This window comes from Gallinula chloropus (genome assembly GCF_964237585.1).
Source record: "Gallinula chloropus genome assembly, chromosome: 22".
Taxonomy (NCBI): Eukaryota; Metazoa; Chordata; class Aves; order Gruiformes; family Rallidae; genus Gallinula; species Gallinula chloropus.
Genome location: NC_140107.1, coordinates 3593623 through 3604683, shown reverse-complemented (window position 1 = coordinate 3604683; position 11061 = coordinate 3593623). Strand labels below are relative to the sequence as shown.

General features: G+C 43.8%; 1 long non-coding RNA gene across 1 annotated transcript; it reads left to right on the top strand.

The window, feature by feature from the left end:
* Positions 1-27: 27 nt before the first annotated feature.
* LOC311200206 lies at positions 28-3882 on the top strand. Its single transcript, XR_014617810.1, has 3 exons — positions 28-359; positions 3432-3517; positions 3840-3882. It is a non-coding gene; the product is annotated as an uncharacterized lncRNA (long non-coding RNA).
* Positions 3883-11061: the final 7179 nt, after the last annotated feature.

The following is an 11061-nucleotide window of genomic DNA, read 5'->3' as shown; positions in this document are numbered from 1 at the left end:
TTTCAAAGTATAACTGCCTATGTGAGTGATCAAATTCCTGCAAAATTCCTTGTGCTTTCCAACATGTAGCACTGTGCACATCAGACTGAGAACTAGGAGAGATTGCAGATAGCCCACAGGGCACTCTGTTTAATTGCTGTTCCATAACTTAACCAGCATCTAATTTTGAAATTTTTTTTCTTCTTAAAAGTGTTGAATTGCATCCAAACATTCATGGAGATCTAATCTAAATATAATCTCATATTTGTGGAGAAGGAAGCAGAGCCTACAATGGTGTTAATTCTGTTCTGTTCTGTACTGCGGAGTCCCTCTAGAGGCTGTTCCTTAGGACCCAGCCACACTGCCTCAGCGACAGACACGTAAGGAAATGGTTCAGTCTCCAGCATCTTAGTCTAAGTTAAGATAATACCTGACTAGGGATAAGAATTATCAATTAGGTGCTGTGGCACAGTAAACTAACTTCTTGCTGCAGATAACAGCCGTGCTCTCTGTACTGTGCTCGTTTCTGTCTTGACACTTTAATTTGATGTTCTGCCATGATGAACAATTTGCCTTAGAATCCTCATGCCTTGTAATAAAGGCTGTTTTTAAAAAATCCTAAATATTCTCTTTTGGGGGCGTTGCTAGCTGCATTATTGGGGTGTTATGTGTTGCTTTGACCCTTGTCTTGGACACTCCCAGATAAGTTTTAACTGGCAAGTCATGACATTACTCCTCTGTTTCATCTGAGCCATTCTGTACCCCACTGAAGAACATTTGCTTTTCCAGAAAAAAGAGAAACAAAGGGATTAATACTTTCTCTAAAGAAAACTATTGCTGGACCTCTAAATATCCAAATCAAATACATTGCTCATACTTGATTTACAGCCTTCTAAACGCAGACTATTGAGGAAGTTAAACTTCAGTGGTCATACTCCTCCCTTTGTCTTCTATTCCTGCCTGGTGTCTCTCAAGTGTATTAAATCAGAATGTAAACAGAAAGATGAGCCTTCCCACGCCTTACTGTCGTGGTTCTGGTATATAATTGCATGGTTTGAGTTTTGACCTTAATTGAAGTGAGAATGTCTATCTGGTTCTCAAAAATGGGTTTGTCCCTGTGTCAGGATCTTCCATCCAAATTAATACAATTGGTCATAAATAATTAAAAGTGATTTTTCAAAATTAGCATTTAAAGCCCTTTTTGTTCTTTGGGGTGTTTTTTGGTTGGTTTTTACTTTATAAAGTCAAAGGGGCCAAACCCTGTCCTCTCTGTCCTTGCTTGAGCAGGGAATCCAGGAGGAACACCCCTGAGTATGTGTTTCAGGCTTTTACTGGTCTGAGGATCTGGCTCGTAATTCTGTTTTACTACAAGGGTTTGCTGTCCTCTATGACTTCATAGTGATTATACAGCTTTTTGTGGCGTTGAGCACAACCCTGTAGTCCCAATACCTATTTGCCTTTTGGTAATCAATGTAGAGGGAATATGGTAATGAGGGAGCTTAATTGGAATGAAGTTTTAAAGTACTCTAGCAGAAGGACAGTGTTCATGTACTGCATGTTTCAAGTGTTAGCCCAGGAGAGGTGAAGTGCCACTGCATGCTTGGGTGGGGGGGGTGTGGGGAGGAAGTGAAACCATTACAATGCTTATGGACCAACTAAGGAAAAAACCCTTCAAATTGTCTTCCTCAAGAATTGTAAAGCTGCTTTGGTATTTTTCTGCCCAAATCGCCATTTATCCTAATATTTTGATTGAGAAGTGAGCTATATACATCTTTAGAACTGAAAATTAAAATCAATAAAAGTTTATAGCTTATATTTACAAGATTGACCAAGTTCTTCAACTTACATTATGGATACTCAAATTCACCATTTAAATTTGCAGCAGTGCTTTACTGAATCCTTAAAGATAACGTGTCCTACAGCTTCCTTGAGTAGTGGTGTGGACCCAACTTGAAGAACTTAAAATTACTGCATAAAGATACTGTAGCACAGTGGGAAACCCTACCATGCCTGATGACAGATACTCGAGGGAAGAATCTTCTCAGCACAATTTCCATAATCTAGTCAAAGCAAAAAATAAATTCAAATTTCCTCTTGTGCATCTGTTTTGATTGTTTCTTCAGCATAATGTAAAAATCCTCTTATAGAACATATTGAAAATGGATTTCAACTGGCAAACCAATATAAACTTTGCTGAGTGTCCTGCTGGCGTTGGAGGAGGAGCCAAGAAATGGGATTTTTATTAATCATTTGATCACTCATTTATAGCAGTTGCTTAAATGTCTGTATTGATAAGGTGTTTGACTTCAAAATAAGTAGGTTGTCTGATTCCTAGTAATTCCAAAACTTGAGCAAGATTTTTTTCACAGCTATCGTGTTATTAGACTTCCTTTCACTTAATTAACAAAGTCAGTTTACTAAGCACAGCTTTTAATTCTGCTAATTCATTAAACATAGGCTGCAGTTTTTTCCAAGCTGAATTTTTGGAGCAAGTACTTAATTTCAGGACTTGGCTGCTGTAGTCTTAATTATTAGAAAGGATGACACCTGCATTGCTTAAACCTTTTCAAAATAAACTCAGTAGAAGATCACCGCATGATTTTGGTGACTCTGTATGAAAACGTGACCACTTTTTGTTCCCTCTGCATTTGGACATGAAGCCCATTTCTGTATTTTGAACTACAGAGAAAAACCAAATCCAGAAGGCACTCTTATTATAAGGCTAGCAGAAAAACCTGAAGCATTGAGCTAAAATTCTCAAACCTCTCAGTAAAACCTGTTTGGCACCCAGACCTGTAGAGCCTCATGCAGATGTCTGTTTTCAGCAAGATGTTACCCAAAAGCTGATGGTGGCCCACGCAGAGCAGCAAGGACCCTGTCCTACAGACCTGTCATGGCTAATCTGGATTGTAGTGGTGTAGTGATGTGCTGTAGGGTTGCTTGTACAGCAAAGGCTTCCAAGATCACATTCTGCCATTGACCTGAACTACTTGAGTAGCTCAAAGCCTTATAGAAAGAGTGTACCAAGTTGTGTTTCCTTTTTTTTTTTTCCTAAATAAAAAGTTAGAGCTTCTGTTAACTTAGAGTTTGAATGAAGCTGTTGTAGTTTATTGGCTTAAAATGTCTTTTGAAACCCAGAGTGGCTAAGCTGAGTATATATTGGTTGATAAAATGTGTAGAGTCGGGGGAAAAATGATTTGTGTTAATGGGAAACCTTAACCTTTTGTTCTCATTCAAACTGGTGGAGGTGGATCTGCAATATTTGGTTATTGATCAGGAACTTGTGAAATTTTAGAACAGGAGAATCCCTCTGAAGAAATGTTTTAACAACTTGGAGGTTACCAGAAGCTCTGAAAGACAGTTCAGAATATATTGCATCACATTTTCTGATGTCCAGAAATCTGCAAGTGTCAATTTTGTATTTTAACTCCTTCCTTTTACCTGACTATCAGGGAAGCGTGGTTGAGGCTGACCTGACATGTCATGATGTCGACTTGCTAGGTGGGGTTCGCAAGGGACATTAACCTTGGAGTTATCGGTAAGACAACTTTCTTTCTAATTTCCTTCAGTAAGATTAAAGGGCTGGGGTGGGAGGAGGGAGGAGATTGATCTCCACAGGCCTGATCGCTGGAATAGTGTTGAAAAATCTGCCATTACCATGGAGAGATTTCAAGCACTGAAGGTAAAGGTTAAATCTGAATCCGTCCAAGTCCAAGAAGAGCACGGCTTAGGCTCTTACAACTGAAATCAATTTGAAAAGATGACTTGCACTTCAAAAGAAAACTGGCTGCTATTTTGTGGGTGCTGGAAGCAGGAAAAAATTTTGAACATCTAAATTTTTCCTCTGTAATTAAATCCAGGTATGGGGTTCCCCCCCACCACCACCCCCCCAACCATGAAAAGTCAAAGAACTTACGACACGCTTCTTCAAAGTCTAAGAATCCTGTTAAGAAATGTGTCCAACTAGATATGTGTAAAATAATAAAATTTTGCCTTGAAAATATTAACAAAACTGGCATATCATGAGTTTTGGATCATTTATCTGTGAACATGATAGTGCTTAGAAGGCATTAATTGAGACAGTACTGCCATTAAACCAAGGACCAGTTCTAGTTGGTAAAAACACTGGATTTTAGTAACTATTTCTTGTGGAGAGCCTGATGTGTTGGTTCTGGTCAAACAAATAACAGAAGCTGAAGGACAGATTTGCAGATGTAACATGCTGAATCCTTGGTGGCCCCGGTTCAGCCGGCAGCGCCCAGCCCCTTCTCTCCCTGCTGCACAGAGAAAGGAGCAGAGGAGCCAGAGAGACCTTTCCAGGCTCAGTCACTCTGTGGGACTGAATAGCATTCCAGTTCTGACTCCAGCTACAGGGAAGTGGAGCTGGTGAGTAGAGGTTATTCCCTAAGGCTTTTTCAGATACAAAGTATTTGCTTAATTCCAGGTAAACTTTGCTTGGCATACCTCCATCTGAAAATGGGTTTGATCACAGAGTCATCAGTGCTGTTTCACTGGAAAGATCTTCCACGGAACCGAGAGGATCTCTTGTAACCGTGGAGTCTCCAGACTGCATGGGCACAAAGAGTCAGGGATGTTAAGAAATGCAGTAGGACTTGTTGAATATACTCCAGGGGCCTGGATCTTGGAAATAAAGCAAGTAGCAAGGTGGTTACAGGAAAAAAAAACCCTGAGTGGCTTTGCACACGTGGAAATTTGGGATAGCTGTAGGAATATACAAGGGGCAGTTGTCTTTTCCTGAATCAGGAGCGTAAGTCTCTTACCAGTGAGGCTTTACACAGCTTTGTCATGTATTTCTGTAGTTACAATCTGCCAAGTTGCAATAAATGCAAAAGAAGAATGAAGAGCAGACCAAACTTCAGCTCTGTCCTTGATTCAAGTACAGCTTCATTTTTCCCTTCCTTAGCACCAGCCAACATGCTCATTTGCTCATCATGCACATCATATGAGGAGCAGCTGAGGGAGCTGGGGGTGTTAAGCCTGGAGAAGAGGAGGCTGAGGGGAGACCTTCTCCCCACCTCCCCTGCCCTGCCAGGAGGGTGCAGAGAGGTGGGCGATGGTCTCTTCAGCCGGGGGACAGGAGATGGGACAAGGGGCAATGGGCTCAAGCTGTGCCAGGGCAGGGGCAGAGCAGATGGGAGGGAAAAGTTCTTCCCTGGCAGAGTTGTGGAGCTGTGGCACAGGCTGCCCAGGGAGGGGCCGAGTCCCCATCCCTGGGTGTGTTTAACAGAGGGGAGATGAGGTGCTCAGGGATGTGGGTCAGCACAGGACAGGGACGGTTGGACTCGATGATCTTAAGGGTCTTTTCCGACCTGGTGATGCTGGGGTTTTCCTGTAGAACTTCCTGCAAAGCTTGCTTAAGTTTACACACAATTACTTCTATCTTTTTTAATATTCACAGCAGCCCCTCTGAGAGGTGGTCGTGTGTCCATTTGAATTCCAGGGAGTGTCTCTTGCACAGTACCCGTTCACATGACATCATCCTGATGGACCTTCAGATGCTGCAAATCCAGCGTGCAGGAAATGCATCCCTGACTTGAATCTTAGAGGGGATGTGGTGTAAGCATTACTTTTGTGATAGGAAAGGAAAGCTAATTCTGGAGAGCGTTCAGCTGCCAGAGCAATGAATGGCCTTTTCTCTTCGTACATTCCCTGCTGTGCTGCTCAAGCTTCAGCAGAAAAAAGGGAAGCGAAATGCTGCATGAGCTAAAATCCCTGTGATTAAAAGCAGTTGAAGTGCATAATTGAAGATAGTATCATCATGTGTGTACTCAGGAGAGCTTAGTACACGTTGCATAGGCAGTAATTCAGTGTTTCTTACACTTGCTTTTCCACTACTTCCTGGCTGCTTCCTGCAGGTATCCTTTGGAGCACGTTTAACGTGCTGTGTTGAACCTGACTTAAGTAATCAGGCTTTAAAATTCAATATATTGAAGCAGTGAGGTTTTTCTGGTAGTACCTATAGAACAAACACCTAAAAGAAGATCGTTTTAATTCCCATTTTATCCAGACCAGAGTTCCTGAACTCGTCTTTCTGCCTTTTCAGTCCAAGTCAGTTGTAATTACAGGTGTTTCTCCCCATGGTGCTGGGTGGTGAATTCTTCCCTCCTTGTTCTGCTGCAGTGCTGGCAGCAACGCCACTCAGATCACAGGGGAGGAATTCTTCCTACTCCTGGTATCGTGCATCCATGAGTTTGTAACAGCCTGGAAGAAGCCTTGCAAGGAGCTTTATTTTGATGCAGATCTGTCCTGAGTGAGTTTTGCTCTGTAACATGCAAACACCGGGGCCAGTGTGCACCTTACCTGTGAGAGTTTCATCTGTGGTTCCGTAGAAACACTGCTGATCTCAACATCCAAACCACCAGGTCAAGAGGGGTTTGCAGATGTTCTGGCTGAGGGCAGAAGTCCAGCATGGTGCGTTCTGCAGGTTACCAGCAGCTGAAGATCAGCCTCAGGAGCTGACACAGGATACATTGATGTTGCTGTTAATTCGGTTACCTCACAGCGACTCCTCTGCTTGCTCAGTTCTGGGTTCTCCTGGCTCCGGATGATTCTTCCTGTGAGGAAGCAGGTCAGGCCTGTCAGTTAATATTTTATTTATCACTTTGTTTCCCCCTTGAGCAACCAGCAGTAGTAGCTGTTCTGAAGGTATGAAATATGCATTCCCATCTTCTCCACCTTTCCTCTTTGGGTTTTGTTTCTGCTGATTTGCTGGCTGTTGGCCTTTGGGTTGTTTCCAGTTGGAGGAGGAGGAGCAAATATGTTCTGAGTATTTTTTTCCATTGGGAGTGTTGGAAAGAGGAGAGGGACAAAACCCCTATAGCTGTGAAGGTCTAAGCCTGCAGCCTGGAACCAGCAGCTGTGAGGGGCCCTGCTCTCAGGTGGTAGTAAAGCATCCTCTTGTTTGCCATCTGATGAAGTTCTTGTGGGAATGGTTGTGCTTATCTGGTGTGTCCCAGCAGATCTGTGGGCCAGAGCTCTCAGTGAGCTTGCTCTGAGTGGGAAGTAGACTGGAAACCTCAGCTCTGGAGGCTGTGATTGGTTTTCAGTGTAAAGGAATTAGTCTGAAGTAAATAAGTAAAAATATGTTGTTAAGTGCAAAACAAACTTGTGCCATGGGTGCGTTTAGGCAGGCTCTAGGTATTGGGCATCAAATAATAATGATACTGGGAGACAGGTGTCAACCAACTGCTCAGCCCTCCAGGCTGCACACACACATCCTTTCAGAGCCCAACTGCCCAGTCTGAGTGTCCCATGTTAGTGGGTTGTTGGTCCAGGAGAGGCTTTGACATCTCTGTAGTACACTAAATCCATAGACAAGTGTATGGATTAACTTTTGCATGTGATGCATCAACGAGATGAGTTTTTCCTTTGGAAATGTGTGGAGTCTCGTTTGGGCTTTTGGAAAAAACAGAGAGCTTCTGGCTACTGTCAGGTGTTGGTGTCTGGGCATTTCAGCTCTGGTTTCGTAAGGGGGTTTACACGTTCAGACTGATACCTCATCTGTGGTGAGTTGCATTGAACTAAAGCAGTCCTGTTTTTTGGTCTTGAAACTAGTTTTTTATCTTGCAGTACTTTCTAGACCTCACCTCTCCGTGTTGTGAACGCTGTGTGTTGAGACCAGAGCTTTATGCTCAGCATCTCTCAGGCCAGTAGCCTGCTCCCAGCCCGCCAGTCATGTCCAGCTGCTTAGTAGAGAAGATGGGATTAGTTGTCTGGCAACTTCTGAAAAGCTTCCATCAGCAATACTTGTGGAAGCATTGGAGTAATGGAGCAGTGGTTTGATATGTCTGGGTATGTAGGTATTTCCTAGGTAGTTCCTTGGTATCAAAAACTAGGTTCAGCTGCCTGGGGGCATCTCCAGATAGGCAAGAGGCAAATTACTTAGGTCTGGTTCTAGCACCACTTCAATAACTTCTGCTTACAGAGTTAAAGGACTGTAAGCAGTTCCTGACATGGGTGGGGAAAAGAGTTCTTTCCTCTGAATAAGCTTCATTCTGAGTGCTGACATCACCTGCCAGAGGGATGTGATCGAGTTGAGGTGATTTTTACAGGTTCTGGGCAAAAATAGATTTTTCCAGTCAGTACTGAAACCAACTGTTGGGAGTTTTGGCCCTTCCAAAAAGGGGACTGGGGGAACTGAACTTCCTCCAGTTACAGAAATCATTTTGGGTGGCTGACATGTGGTGAGAGAGAGGAGAGCAGACTGTGGGGCAGCGTTGGACCCTCTCTTTTGGCAGTGCTGTGCAGCACACACAAAGCTGCTTCTGCTCTAACCCTTTGTCAGGGCTTTTCCAGTTCCAGAAGGTTGCAGCCTGCAGAAGGTTAGAACTACCATGGCTGTGAAAACCTGCAACAGTCAGGGGATTATTTCCCCAGTTAGTTAATGAATGTTTAGTGCTCATAGGTCTTTTTAATTAAAAGCAAAACAATACCCAGCAAACCCACAATAACAAACCACAAAGCCAAAAAGACACCCCCCAAACAAGAAAGCCCACCCTGCTGTAGCTGCAGCCACTTGTGTTGGGTGCCTTTACCCCCTGTGTGCAGAGGGATTCTCAGTGGTGGGCCTGCAGGTAGGTGGGAGCTGCCCAGACTTGCAGGACACTCTGCTACCCCTGCAGTGCAAGAACACACATCCAGATGATCAGTTTTCAATAAAATGTAGTTATTGTCAGGGTGACTTGAGTCAGGCATCATGTTTGTGGACTCTTGTGTGCTGAGCTCCCTGGGTGCTGCTCAGGAAGAGCAGAACATCTGTCAGTTCATTTTGGGTTCTCATTTTGAGAACTTGGCCCTTTTTTTCCCAGTAGTTCAGTGTGCTGTGTCACCACTGAGGTGTGCTGCAGGCAGGTCAAGGTTGGAGGGTGGATCATGGACATCTGATGCTGAGAATCTGAATGTTTCATGCAGAAGATGAAGCCAAGAAGGTGACAGGTAACAGCATGCCTTAGGATTACAGATCATCTTCAAGAGGGGCAAACCCAGGGATATTACAGATTATAAAAGGGTTCTTAGGTAAAGTAAGTACTAACTTGCATACTCCTGGTAAGAAGAAAAGAAAGTTGAGCAAGTCACCTTTATTGGCCTCTTATTGTGGGTTCGATGTAAAATTTTTAGTGACTAAGTTTAAAGATGACTTTTCATCATTAGCATTTCTCTTGAACACTCAGGGTTTTCTGCTGCACATGCTGTGTTTCAGATATTCTTTAGGGGTTTACTACAAAAACCCAAGTCACCCATAGCCAGTGGGTCTGTGAGCCAGACCTTCTCCCATCAGATTTCTGTAGGATTGCTTTGTTGTTTCTAATTGCTGCACCTTTACAGGATGACAGATGTTACAGCCTTCTAAGAAAGCAGTGTGTCAGGGTTTTGTTAGCGTGTTGCAGAGCTGAACACTTCAGTCACAAGAAAAAACAAGGCTCAGGTTAAAGAAGGAGCCTGTAGCAGTGCTCCACAGGGAGCTTGTGCCCCAGGAACACTGCTCACTACTTGTTTGAATTCAAAGCAGGGTTTGCCCATCGGTGCTCTTACCCCTCGTCACAAGGAAGTGCTCTTGCTGTCCTTGCTAGTGACACTGTCAGCTGATGGATACTAGTGGAGACACTGAATTTAAGATTCCTGAGAAACAAGGGTGCCTACTGCTTAATTGTAGTGTTTGTAGCTTCTCTCTCTTCTCTTCGCTGTCCCTTGGTGGGTGGGACGTGTGCCTCTGCTTGTCTTTGGGTGCAGAGACAAAAAGAAAGAGTCACAGAGCCCAGGTTTAGGCAGCAAGCTGCAGATTCTAGTCCAGCTGCAAGGTTTGAAGGGTTGGGAATGGGCCTTGCTGGTTTTCACACCCGGTGGTGATGGGGTACTAAAGGTGAAATCGCTGCAGAATTCTCTCATTTGCATTTCTTTCCCTTGACTCTGGAATCTGGTCAGGATTTCGCGCTGGCACGTGTTGGACAGCAATGAAGAGATGTGCTTATTAGCTAATTTCACATTCATTTTGCCCTTTTTATGCAGCTAAATGTTCATTATTCCTCAGGTGGTCAGAGCACTAAACACACATTTTCTTTAACGTTCCTTGTAAGCATCTCACAGTGTTTCCTCCTGTGTGACTTCTCCCGGGGCAGTCTGTAGGGATGTGCTGTACTCCTCACCTTTTACTTGTTCCTGACTGACTCCTGGGCAGTTTCCAGACCTCTCATGGCAGATAGAGGTCTCCAGCATAGAGGTGGGTACAGTGCAGCATGTGGAATCTAAAGGTCACATTTAAATCTGGCTCACTGGGCCAAAGTAGGGCACGTGCAATGAAGGCTGCGTCGCCCGCGGCGCAGGAGGCTGCTCAGATGCCAGAGGCTGTTCCACCAATATAGGTCGTCTTTCTTCATTGCAAACAGCTTCAAAAATCCCTTCAGTGACTGAGCTGAGGTTTAAAATAGAAGCAGATAAAGAACATCAAACTCCTGACTGTCTTGGTAGTTGCTGAAATGAGATCTAATGTGCAAGTACTTGAGTAGCTCAAAGTGATGTTACTGGGGTAACCTGTGCAGCATGTGGCTGTGTGTGCCTTCCATGGGCACCAGCAGTGCAGCTGGTCAGCTCCTAGATGCTCCACCACTTCCTCAACCAAGAAAGAGTACTAAGGGGGTTTAACTTGGAATTCTTGAAATACATTGAAAATCAGTGCACCTCTATTACAGCACAGAGTTTGGAGTTTAGCAGGGAGGTTTTAGAGGTCAGTTCCATGGTGGGAATTGCCATCCTTCTTTTCACTTGGAATTTTTCTTCCTTTACCTTCCCTAATTTCCACTTGAGCTTTTTCCATTAATTCTGTGTTTTCAGTGCTCTAATTTATATAAAAGCCATAAACATTAAGTGCTTGGGCTTGAGCTGTGATAACCTTTCCATAAAGACTCTTCCTGCAAGGTAGAGATTTTTGGGGAACTGAGGACAATTGTGGTTTTTTTGGCAGGCTTGTCTTGTTTGAACTGGTGAGTACAACTAAAAGCACATGTCTGCACCTCCAATCTTCTGAGCATAAAGTTTCTCTACCAAGCCAGGCTTCGTTCAGCGCTG